This window comes from Myxocyprinus asiaticus, chromosome 25 (genome assembly GCF_019703515.2).
Source record: "Myxocyprinus asiaticus isolate MX2 ecotype Aquarium Trade chromosome 25, UBuf_Myxa_2, whole genome shotgun sequence".
Lineage (NCBI taxonomy): Eukaryota > Metazoa > Chordata > Actinopteri > Cypriniformes > Catostomidae > Myxocyprinus > Myxocyprinus asiaticus.
Window position 1 is genome coordinate 21,692,354 of NC_059368.1, and position 13,862 is coordinate 21,706,215.

Genomic DNA, 13,862 nt, shown 5'->3' on the forward strand with positions numbered 1-13,862 from the left:
CCTCCGGTGTCACAGTTTGAAAATGGCGCCGAAGCGAAAGAAAAAAGGCCGGTCCTAATGAAAGTCGAGGCGGTGAAACAGCGCCACCTACTGGACATAGGCTGAGACACCGCAGAGTGGAGGATGGGAGCGAAGAGTGAAATCACAAATATTTGTTTCAAGGCATTTATTTATTTATTCATTTATTTTATTATTTTTATTTTTTTCTTTAATAAATAATGGTTTTAAAATTATTACATTGTTTTAAAAGAGATCAGAATCAGAATGAGCTTTATTGCCAAGTATGCTTACACATACAAGGAATTTGTTTTGGTGACAGGAGCTTCCAGTACACAACAATACAAAAACAGCAACAAGACTTTTAAAAAATAATTAAAATTGAATAACAAATAGATAAATATTGAAAAGAAAAAGTATATATAGAATACACAATAGACTATATATATATATATATATATATATATATATATATATATATATATATATATATATATACACACACACACACACACACACACACATATATATATATATATATATATATATATATATATATATATATATACACACACACACACACACACACACACACACACACACACACATATATATATATATATATATATATATATATATATATACACACACACATACATACACACATACATATATACACATTCATATACACACACATACATACACACACACATACATATACCGGTCAAAAGTTTTGAAACACTTGACTGAAATGTTTCACATGATCTTAAAAATCTTTTGATCTGAAGGTGTATGCTTAAATGTTTGAAATTAGTTTTGTAGACAAAAATATAATTGTGCCAACATATTCATTTATTTCATTATAAAACTATCATTTAATTTAAAATAAAAAAAAGTTTTTGAAATTGGTGACTTGGACCAAATAATAAAGAAAAGCCGTCAATAAGTGCCCAACATAGATGGGAACTCCTTCATTACTGTTTAAAAAGCATTCCAGAGTGATACCTCAAGAAGTTGGTTGAGAAAATGTCAAGCATCATGGAACTTCACACTGCTCCAGTGATCTATTGAAGATCAGTGTGAAGATGGGGGCCAGCTGGTTAGCACAGGATCTAAGACATGCAGGTGAAATGCCATCTGGGCCCTGTGCTTTCCTTATCCTTGGTTTCGAAAGTTGCTGCTCACATCATCTTCACAGATCTTAAGTGCAGGTTGAGTAGCAGGAGGGGGGAGGAGGGGGGTTGCAGGAGGTGTTGGTGTTTGTGTGAAGTGAAGGTCAGAGTGGGTGTGGGGTGTGAGATTGGGTCTTTCAAATCTACAGTAGAACACATTCAGGTCATCAGCCAGTTGTTGGTCCACCACAGGATTGGGGGTAGGAGTCCTGTAATTCGTAAGTTGTTTCATGCCACTCCACACTGGTGCAGGGTCGTTAGCTGAAAACTTGTTTTTCAGCTTCTCAGAGTATCTGCTTTTAGCCACTCTGATTCCCTTATTCAGTGTGTTGCTGGCCTGATTGTACAAGACTTTATCCCCACTTCTGTAAGCATCCTCTTTGGCCTGACGAAGCTGCCTGAGTTCCGCCGTAAACCACGGTTTGTCATTGTTAAATGTTAAATAAGTCCTAGTAGGAATGCACATATCCTCACAGAAACTGATATATGATGTTACAGTATCTGTGAGCTCGTCCAGATTGGTGTCTGCAGCCTCAAAAACACTTCAATCAGTGCAGTCAAAACAGGCTTGTAGTTCCAGCTCTGCTTCGTTGGTCCATCTCTTTACAGTCCTTACTACAGGTTTAGCAGATTTTAATTTCTGTCTGTAGGTTGGAAGAAGATGAACCAGACAGTGATCAGATAGTCCCAAAGCTGCTCTAGGGACAGAGCGATATGCATCCTTTATTGTTGTGTCGCAGTGATTCAGTATATTTCTGTCTCTGGTTGGGCATGTGATGTGCTGTCTGTATTTGGGCAGTTCACCTGTGAGGTTTGCTTTGTTAAAATTCCCAAGAATAATAATAACTGTGATTTTATCAGCCAGCTGTTGCAGCACTGCATTCATGCACGCGTTTGGCGTGATATACATACTCACCAAAATAAACAAGGAAAACTCCTACGGCGAGTAGAAAGGCTTACAGTTGAGCGCTTCCAAACTAGGACAGCACGTCTTCTTTAACGTTGTTACATCTGTACACCAACTTTCATTGATGTAAAAACATGTTCCACCGCCTCTCGTTTTCCCTGTTAACTCCGTGATGCAATCCGCGCTGAACAGCTGGAAGACCGGCAGATGTAATGCGCTGTCCGGAATGGCTTCACTCAGCTAGGTTTCTGTGAAGCACAAGGCAGCAGAGGTTGAAAAGTCCTTGTTTGTGCGGGTGAGGAGATGTAGTTCGTCCGTTTTGTTAGGGAGAGAGCGGAGATTCGCTAGATGATTGTTCGAAATCTGCACCGACGGAGTTTGACTAGCGCGCCTGCTCGTCTCCCTCGCCTGAGTACACAGCGGCGCCTCCGTTTAAAATGTCAAACAAAACGTATGAATATTCAAAATCCGGGAAAAGATTGACTGGTATAAGCTGTTGAATGTTCAGCAGTTCGTCTCTGATAAAACTGACTGGAAAAAGATTACTAAAAAACAGGACAAACAAACAAAAACAACAAAACAATAGGAGCACTCCACACCGAGGCGGCCATCTGTGGCGCCATCATGATGTATCGAGTGTATATGTATATTTAAATGTGCATGTTAAATGGTATCTGATTGTATTTAAATGCCAAAATATCTGTAATCATTTGATAAACGTTTTGACTTGCACTAATATACACTATATTGCCAAAAGTATTCGCTCATCTGCCTTTAGACGCATATGAACTTAAGTGACATCCCATTCTTAATCCATAGGGTTTAATATGATGTCGGCCCACCCTTTGCAGCTATAACAGCTTCAACTCTTCTGGGAAGGCTTTCCACAAGGTTTAGGAGTGTGTTTATGGGAATTTTTGACCATTCTTCCAGAAGCGCATTTGTGAGGTCAGACACTGATGTTGGACGAGAAGGCCTGGTTCGCAGTCTTCGCTCTAATTCATCCCAAAGGTGCTCTATCGGGTTGAGGTCAGGACTCTGTGCAGGCCAGTCAAGTTCTTCCACACCAAACTCGCTCATCCATGTCTTTATGGACCTTGCTTTGTGCACTGGTGCGCAGTCATGTTGGAACAGGAAGGGGCCATCCCCAAACTGTTCCCACAAAGTTAAGAGCATGGAATTGTCCAAAATCTCTTGGTATGCTGAAGCATTCAGAGTTCCTTTCACTGGAACTAAGGGGCCAAGCCCAGCTCCTGAAAAACAACCCCACACCATAATCCCCCCTCCACCAAACTTCACAGTTGGCACAATGCAGTCAGACAAGTACCGTTCTCCTGGCAACCGCCAAACCCAGACTCGTCCATCAGATTGCCAGATGGAGAAGCGTGATTCGTCACTCCAGAGAACGCGTCTCCACTGCTCTAGAGTCCAGTGGCGGCGTGCTTTACACCACTGCATCCGACGCTTTGCATTGCACTTGGTGATGTATGGCTTGGATGCAGCTGCTCGGCCATGGAAACCCATTCCATGAAGCTCTCTACGCACTGTTCTTGAACTAATCTGAAGGCCACATGAACTTTGGAGGTCTATAGCGATTGACTCTGCAGAAAGTTGGCGACCTCTGTGCACTATGCGCCAGCATCCGCTGACCCCGCTCTGTCATTTTACGTGGCCTACCACTTCGTGGCTGAGTTGCTGTCATTCCCAATTGCTTCCACTTGGTTATAATACCACTGACAGTTGACTGTGGAATATTTAGTAGCGAGGAAATTTCACGACTGGACTTGTTGCACAGGTGGCATCCTATCACAGTACCACGCTGGAATTCACTGAGCTCCTGAGAGCGTCCCATTCTTTTACAAATGTTTGTAGAAGCAGTCTGCATGCCTAGGTGCTTCATTTTATACACCTGTAGCCATGGAAGTGATTGGAACACCTGAATTCAATTATTTGGATGGGTGAGCGAATACTTTTGGCAATATAGTGTATATATATATATATATATATATATATATGAATTTAAATTTCTTGTATTTTGTTATGAAACTGATATTTATAAATCTTAAAAATAGGCACAAAAAAAATCAGTGTTTGAAATGTGGAGTAAACATTGTACTCTTTGTCAACTGATCATTTAATTTATTTATTACAATATATCAAAAACATACACCAATACACCAATACTGCAGGGTTGTGCAACATTCATTAAACAGACATTTTCTGGGTTTAGAAAGCGAAATATCAAAGAAGGATGCTCTGTTTTTATTGTGTGAACGGCCTCTGCCACACCCTGGTGTTTCACGTGCAACTGTGTGAAGCAGAGCCTCCGCGCGCACTAAACGCGTTCGGATCTGTCGCGTGGATGAGGGCGAGCACTCGCAGCATCAGCAACACACACACACACACACACACACACACACACACACACACACACACACACACACACACACACACACACAAAGAGGTCAGCTCGCGTGCTGCGACTTGAATGGGATATAACCGAGTGCCGCGAGACTCAATAAAAGAAGCATAGGACTCAATCTTTGTGCTGTGTCACACAAGGGAGAGGTAGGAGATTTCTGCAGATTTACATTTGTTTAAACTGCATAATTTTGTCGATGATACTGACCTTGTCATGTAGATCATTTTACAAAATCCACCATTCTTCACAGATAAGTGCGCAGCTGGGGGCATGAACGCTGTAGGTCTCGAGCTGCTTTTCGCGTTGAAATGCATGAAATTGTCATTCTGTAGAAAACGCCGTCGATATGTTTACATCATCACATCATTCTTGACAATACGCCTGGTCAGTAATGCCCCCTCCACATCTTGCCTTTTATTAGCTTATTTATGAATGACAGTCGTTTTGATTAAGTGAGGCTATGAATTCCTCGGAGATGTGTGCAAATTGTTGACCATTTGAATTATGAATACATAATTTAAATCGTCAGTCATTCATAATATGCTTATAGGAACTGGTGCAGGCAATTGATGGTGCTCTGAGCTATGGTGTCATTTTCTTACGATGTGTAAGAATGCACGCTTTTGTGGCAAAATATGCCATCGTTTGCCCGTTCCTACAGAGGACATGAATGGTCACTTACTACAAAGATAAGCCAAATAGATATCACCGAAATGCTTGAATATCACAATAATAGGCAAATTCATGCAAGAGAGTGGTCAATAATCAGAATACCAGATTTATTTATGGCATAATTTTTCTTCTTTCATCACAATGTAACGATGATGTAATGCCTAACTGTACATTAAATGTCAGAAAAGTGTTTCTTTGTATTGTATACCAAGACCCACAATAAATCACCCTAAACGGATGTACTGTATGGTTTTCATGCATTGAGCTGTTTATTGCCCATCTATCAATATACTCTATACTGAGGTGATGTGAGAATGATAACATCAATAACTGATAGCATGCAGAAAACCCCTAAGCTTACTATATAAGGTTGTGATTTCATCTCACGGTCCACTTCATACACTGTTAACCTGCCAATTGTTACCTTAAGGAGCTATGTCTACCTGATCTAACCCTTAAAATTAATTTTGTCGGTGTAATCTAATATAGCAAGGTTGATTCAGATCTGTTACTAATATTGACTTAAATTAAACCAGTTATTTTTTATGTTACCACAGGTTAACTTTTTGTTTAGTGTATAACACATGGATGAATGGATTCTTAGTAAATGTATAGACATAGTTGACATTAAGCAGGCATACAAGTACTTATCCATTTTATCTATGTCGTGATTACTTCAAAGAAACGTGTAACCTGACGCACAACACCGTCACTCAAAATTTCTTGGGTGTTAGGCTTCTAAAATGTTTGAAAAAATACAGTTAAACCTTAGTACCAAAACATGGCTTATGATATCTTCCAAATCAATTTATTTCTCCTTATGAAAACTCAGTTAATAAATCATCATGTAAATGTGAGGTCATGAATCCTTAATGAAAAATTTGAGCGGTAAAGGTGACAACCATAAAATTTGAATAAGAGAAAAAGTTGACAACATACTGTATATGGGTTTCCTCCTCATAAAAATAGCATTAGAAACGTTAAGAAAATGTAAGAAAATGTTCTTCCCTTTGAAAACAAGCTACCACTGCTCTTTCAGTTGTACATCCTCAGGCTTGCCATTTGAAGGCTAAACATGTCCATTTTTAAAACAGGAAATAGCCCCAGAAGTTCCCACTGCCGACCTTAATTTGGGGGCATGTTCCCCATATACACCCTGGAGATTTGTGTGTTCTAGCAGATGAACCCAGTGTGACTGCTCTTGAGGCTTACTCCCACCGTAAATAATTCATGAAAAGGCCAATTAATATTAATCCATAAAAAGTACTGCATCAATACAAGTTGACCAGTGAAGGGGAAAGGCCCTATGATTGACCTGACAGACGATCCCACAGCATAATCTGAATAAGGTTACACATCTTTAGAGAACAGTGGGTGTGCCTTAAGCATGCTGGACTAGAAGGATGTTATTTTCCATCACAATATGACCTAATTATATCCACTTTATTATTCTTAATGGTTTTGATGTGATAGATATGACATTGTCTCTTAAGCATTACGTGGTATAAAGTTGCACTCAGACAATACAGATATAGTCTCTTCCATTGATCCATAGGGGAATTTATATTGCCATAGGCTGCAGATTTTCAGATAGATAGAGTATACAGTATAATAGACAGATATGTATAGGCATAGACACTACCAAACAGTATATAAATATCCACTGATAACACAACCCTTAGATATAAGGTAACACAATCTGTACATTGGTATTATTAGAAAATAAAAACTCATGAAGAGAAGATTTTAATGAGCAGAGATGTACACTTAAGAATAGCACATGAAACAAAAAGTGGCCATATGTTTTCACAGAAAGGTATGTGGATAAGGCAGTCTAAGTAGAACTGATATTCAATGTACAGACTGTATGAGAAAATTACATTCACTTAGCAATAGAGCACTAATTGAATGTATGTATGGAAACAGGGCAAATGTTGCCTAGACACTAGAACACTCAACTGCTAACATTTAGGTCAGTCCATTAGTCGGGGCAAGTGGCTATTCAAAGTTGAGTCTAGTTGGTTTTGTGTCCTCATTAGTGTAAACAAGGCCATTATGTGTCTATTTTACAAACATCCATTTATTACAAACACAAAGATGTTGCATGATATGCTTGCATTTGTAAGTTTTTGCAACAAACACCTCAGACAAAATCTCTCAGATCCTACCAGAATGATTAATATTTCATAATCAATCTGTTATTAATATTTAATCATTCATTTGAATGGTTGTTGCTTTGACTATGGCTTGTGTGATGAGAAATAGTGAAGCAGAGCTCACACACAAACTAAAAATAGAGAAGATAAAATAATACCTTTCAAATCATTGATCTCCAGTAGCCAAATACAATCAGTGCGGACCACTACCAATAGTGACACTGCAGTAGTGGTTAACGAAAAGAGGGAGGCATGTTTATAAAGATTTAAGAGCAAGAAAAGAGAAGTTAGTGAGAGATAGCTGACTGTGTTTCTCTGAGACACACAACAAAGGCCAGTTTTATCAGATTTAATGGATGAGTGCTGAATGTTCTGACATGCAAATGCATTCTTGCATGTACAACTGTTTGTACTGTGAGTAAGAGAGTGACTGTTTGTGCAACCGTGTGTGTGTGCTTGAAAGAGAGGAGACAGTGACTAGAGACAGCACTTGTGTGTCTGTTAGGGAACACACTGTAATTACATTGCTTGGTTCAACCCAATTTCTCCTCTCATTTTAATCAGACAAGTATGTGCTGTAAGTAAGACATTTTAGCTTTAGCTTTAGTCTCTCTCTGCTAACACTGCACTATAACAAAAAAGATGCTCCTCAGCAATAATTGTAATAACATAGCATCTAATTTCACTGAAACCACAAATTAACGTTGTTCAGAAAATCCATTAACCGAACACAGGTTGGTCCTTGAGTACACAAAACGTTGGCCTTGTATAGCAATACAATGGCAATCCTGCTAAAAAGACCAGCTTAGACCATCATGAATTTCCATGCTGGTCCAAGCTGGTTAACAATGCTGGTTTGGTACTGGTCTGATCGATGAACGTGAAGCCAGGCTGTTCACAAGCGTTGGTGAAGTGAAGATGGTCAACTAACTGGGTCTTTCTGGTGAAGCTGGTTGATCAAAATAAGTATTGCCGGTTTATAAGGATGGTGGTAACACCAGCACCAGACTGATCACACTGTGAATTCGGCAACAGTAGGTCTTAAGTTTCCGAAATTGGAATCTGTGTCCCCCAGTTGTGATAAAACTTTCTGGTGTTATGGACATCGCTATCTTTGATATTTACTTCAGTCTGTCACTATTGTTACAGATGTAACTCAAGGCTATCGGGAGAATAGGACACAGTTGTTACTTCAGTTATTCATTCATACAGACAGTATTCAAGCTGCTATTGTAAGCTGTTGTATGAATAGGAGATTTCGAGACTCACACCTGTTAATAAATACGATTGTCTGTCCCAGACATTGACTCTGTAAACGTGGCTATTGTGCAGGTAGATATCACTGGGGGCAGTGTGCTTTATTGAAGTGGGCTGCTCATCTTGGTCTATTTCTCATACAGATCCTGAAATGTAATGTTTCAGATTGAATCTGATTCCTCCATAATTCCCATAATTTAACATCCAACGAACACTCAGCCTTCTAGTGCAGTAGAGTTTGAATCTTATTTTAATACCGTTACAGTACTAAAAACACCAGTGAGATAATAAACTTTATTTATTTCTCGAACAGAACACAAATGGTTTAAAATAGCATGGTTTAAGCTGCAGAGTGTAATTTATTTGCCACTGTGGCACCAAACGGAAATGCAATAATGACTGTTTCCAGCAGGTTTCCCAATTACTCTTACCACACCTTCTGCCTGCCCACCTCTTCTCTTGTTTTGTCAAACAGGTAGTCCCACCCCAAACTTACGCCATTGGTTGAGACAGAAGCTGACATGTTGGATTGGTCAAAACAAACAGAGCATGTTTTGAAAGCACCACAGAGCCACTGGAGGGAATTCACTAAGAATGAATTGCGATAAAAGTGCTGTTTATTTGCATGTACTATCTGCGCTGGTTTAGCACCAGATTCGCTAAAACTTTAGAGATGAAGCTACGCCACAAACACGCTGACAAAATCTGTGCTAAACACAATTTGCACAGTGCAGTTCTGATCTTGCCGGCTAGTTTTGAGCACAATGTAGTGCACCGGCTGTACAGCATCAACCAACCACTGTACTCCAAACACATGAAACAACTCTTAAAGTTGTCGAAAGTGCACTTGGCTACATAGCACATCTGGATATAGGCCAGATTATAACACTCAGTTTATCCTCTGCTTTCCTCTGGTGGTAATAGTGGGAAGTTAATTGTGCCAGGCAGACAGCACATTGTTGTGACTAAAGTGCAATCTAATTCACATAGAAAGGAGGCGTGTGTCTGTAGGAAGGAATGACAATGTATTTATTTAAATACTTAAAACGCAAAATGTCCAAGCTTTTGTTTTTCAACCATAAAAGTAAATGGTGACCATGGCTGTCAATAAAGATTTAAGGCATTTCAAGGATTTTCAGTGAATAATGATTTAAAATTATGTCTGTTCTTCAAACAAGATATGATGCTTTTATTAAGCTTTTTTCCTCGACAACCCCTGGTCCCCATCCACTTTCATTCTTTGGAGAGAGCAGTTTGTGGCAAAATCATCAAATATCAGCAAAATATCTCCATGTGCTCCAAGGAGGAAAGAAAGTCATATGGGTTTGGAACAACATGAGGGCATACAAAATTTACTATTACTTTACTATTGTTAATGCTCGGTGAACATGCCTTTTAGTGATGTTGAAGACAGCAAAAATCACAGGTTTAATTATTTATGCTAACTGCTTAACTGTTCTTGTCCTATGAGACTGTATATTACCCTAAAGAGATCTCCAATTACATTGCAGTAACCATAAGGGGCATTCACTGTACATGGGCAATCTATATTTTGATCTGTGTAGTGAGTGACTGGTACAGTGCATCCGGAAAGTATTCCCAGCGCTTAACTTTTTCCACATTTTATGTTACAGCCTTATTCCAAAATGGATTAAATTCATTATTTTCCTCAAAATTCTACAAACAATACCCCATAATGACGTGAAAGAAGTTTGTTTGAAATCTTTGCAAATTTATTACAAATAAAAAACGAAAAAAATCACATATACATAAGTATTCACGGCCTTTGATCAATACTTTGTTGAAGCACCTTTGGCACCAGTTACAGCCTCAAGTCTTTTTGAGTATGATGCTACAAGCTTGGCACACCTATTTTTGGGCAGTTTCTCCCATTCTTCTTTGCAGGACCTCTCAAGCTCCATCAGATTGGATGGGGAGCGTCGGTGCACAGCCATTTTCAGATCTCTCCAGAGATGTTCAATCGGGTTCAAGTCTGGGCTCTGGCTGGGCCACTCAAGGACATTCACAGAGTTGTCTCGGAGCCACTCCTTTGTTATCTTGGCTGTGTGCTTAGGGTCGTTGTCCTGTTGGAAGATGAACCTTCGCCCCAGTCTGAGGTCCAGAGCGCTCTGGAGCAGGTTTTCATCAAGGATGTCTCTGTACATTGCTGCATTCATCTTTCCCTCGATCCTGACTAGTCTCCCAGTTCCTGCTGCTGAAAAACATCCCCACGGCATGATGCTGCCACCACCATGCTTCACTGTAGGGATGGTATTGGCCAGGTGATGACTGGTGCCTGGTTTCCTGCAGACATGACGTTTGCCATTCAGGCCAAAGAGTTCAATCTTTGTTTCTCATGGTCTGGGAGTCCTTCAGGTGCCTTTTGGCGAACTCCAGGTGGACTGTCATGTGCCTTTTACTGAGGAGTGGCTTCCGTCTGGCCACTCTACCATACAGGCCTGATTGGTGGAGTGCTGCAGAGATGGTTGTTCTTCTGGAAGGTTCTCCTCTCTTCACAGAGAAATGCTGGAGCTCTGTCAGAGTGACCATCGGGTTCTTGGTCACCTCCCTGACTAAGGCCCTTCTCCCCCGATCGCTCAGTTTGGCCGGGCGGCCAACTCTAGGAAGAGTCCTGGTGGTTCCAAACTTCTTCCATTTACAGATGATGGAGGCCACTGTGCTCATTGGGACCTTCAATGCTGCAGACATTTTTCTGTACCCTTCCCCAGATCTGTGCCTCGAAACAATCCTGTCTCGGAGGTCTACAGACAATTCCTTGGACTTCATGGCTTGGTTTGTGCTCTGACATACACTGTTAACTGTGGGACCTTATATAGACAGGTGTGTGCCTTTCCAAATCATGTCCAATCAACTGAATTTACCACAGGTGGACTCCAATCAAGTTGTAGAAACATCTCAAGGATGATCAGTGGAAACAGGATGTACCTGAGCTCAATTTTGAGTGTCATGGCAAAGGCTGTGAATACTAATGTACATGTGATTTTTTTCGTTTTTTTATTTTTAATAAATTTGCAAAGATTTCAAACAAACTTCTTTCATGTTGTCATTATGGGGTATTGTTTGTAGAATTTTGAGGAAAATAATGAATTTAATCCATTTTAGAATAAGGCTGTAACATAACAAAATGTGGAAAAAGTGAAGCGCTGTGAATACTTTCCGGATGCACTGTAGCTGTTTTTGCCAATATTGATACATCAAAAGTCTTTACTCAGTTAATGGAGGCATATGTGTTATTACACAATACACACACGCATTCCACACATATATTCACAAACAAGTTTACAGTCACAGTCTCGTCTTTGTGTCTGTTGGGCAGTTTGAAATTATCAATGCACATCTGTTCTTTCTGCCCTGGTAAGCTGGCAGATGAACAAAGTGGCATTCTGTGAGTAGTAACAGAGACGGCAGTATGTACTAGCACACTACCTCACCATCATCACCCACTTTCTTCTCTCTTGGACACATTTATACATTCATGTATTGTTTTCTGTCTTGTGTGTAAACACATCTCGGGCATAAGTGACTAAGCCCTCACTTAAGACATTGTGCAAACAAAAATCCCACAATTACTCGTAAGGAACACACAAAAATATGGCCCAAAAAAGTATTTGGGCACATAAGAAACACTTTAAAATATATATATCTTTGCATTACATAAAAAAATAGCAAATCAAGTTGCATTTAAAGAAAGAAAAGGTTTCAGGTGATAAAACAATAGATAAATTGTTCAAAATGAAAAAAAGTATTTGACACATTCTGTTGTCTAAACATTAGTCTCAAACATTAGTGGAGCATTACCATAAGGTGATAACCTAGACCTGTGGTGACTTCATACATCCACTAAAAATAGTTCAGGGACCAGCTGGTTAAAGTAATTACAACCAAGCTAAAAATGGTAAAGAATAATTTGCAGATGGTTTGATATTTTGTCATCTATGCAATGAAATTCATACATTTATAGGGCTTAAGTGCCCAAAAGTGTCCAAATACTTTTGGGGGCCTCTGTACAGAGTTTTAGTGCAATACAAATTAGCATATAATCTATTTTCACGCTATATTTAATCTAATAGGGACATTTGTAAATGACAAATCGTGTGCACATGAAGAAACAAATATACAATCATCCTTATTTGCACACACCAACACACAAACCCCTGTAAACATTCTTGAGCTCTCTTTGCACCTGTGCAATGTGACACCTGACTCTAGGTAATACCCCAGCTCCACAGTAACAGCAGGCAGGTGGAACAGCCACACTGCATACATGCATACGTACTACCTTCTTACCTAGATAAATCAACAAACAGGTAAGCCTTTATTCTTTTGTATTCCCACAACCACATACTGTATGTAATCAAGCATTCTTTGCGTAATGCATGTGGCATGATAACAGGCTTCTGTTCATGAAACTGCCATTATCTCTCGGCAGTCCCACATCCTCAAAGGGACATTGTGCCTTTCCTATCGTATTCATTGTCATTAAAATGAATGTAGGCACATATTCAGTGATAACCGTGTTAAAAACAACACAACTTTTTGGTTGTTTTTTGAATACATTAATTTTGATCGTAATTGTAAAATATAATTTACTCAAATATCATTACAATTAAGTTGAGCTTTTCTACCTACTTTCAGTTGTTACACAGTATTATCCAAATATATGTTAGTATAAGTCTGAGGCCAAGAAATGTTTTGTGATTTGTGAGTCTGGGTACGCATGTACTGTATGTAAACTGTATCTCTGATCACACTTCCCCTGATCTTTCCCTATTACTCTGTTCTCCCGCCGAACAACTATCCTTCTTTTTCAGCATGTTATTTCAAACCCACCTTTATACTTTTCTTATGTATCTTTCCTATTTTGAACCCTTTTTATATATACAACTTCAATTTCGAAAAAGTTGGGACAGTATGGAAAATGCCAATAAAAACAAAAAAGGGTGATTTGTTCATTCTATTCACCCTGTGCTGTATTGAAAGCACTAAACACATTATTTAATGTTTTACCTTGTAAATTACCTTGCAACACGCTCCAAAAAAGTTGGGACAGTTGAGTGTTTACCACTGTGTAACATATCCATTTCTTCTAAGAACACTTATTACGTGTTTGAGCAAGTGGAAATTTTCACCATTTAGCTATGCAATTGTACAGAGCCTACGTTGCTGTATTTTGCACATCATAATGCACCACACACTTTCAGTTGGAGACAGTTCAGGACTGCAGGCAGACCAGTCTAGCACCCGCACTCTCTGTTTAC

General features: G+C 39.4%; 1 protein-coding gene across 2 annotated transcripts in view; it reads left to right on the top strand.

The window, feature by feature from the left end:
- Positions 1-4,526: 4,526 nt before the first annotated feature.
- cracd (capping protein inhibiting regulator of actin dynamics) overlaps positions 4,527-13,862 on the top strand; it is a 39,205-nt gene continuing 29,869 nt past the window's right edge. Inside the window, exon 1 of one of the 2 annotated variants that reach the window (XM_051655680.1) lies at positions 4,527-4,644. The gene's annotated coding sequence lies outside the window, so the exon portion shown is untranslated. The remainder of the gene's footprint in view (positions 4,645-13,862) is intronic. The other variant, XM_051655679.1, reaches the window with a different exon arrangement.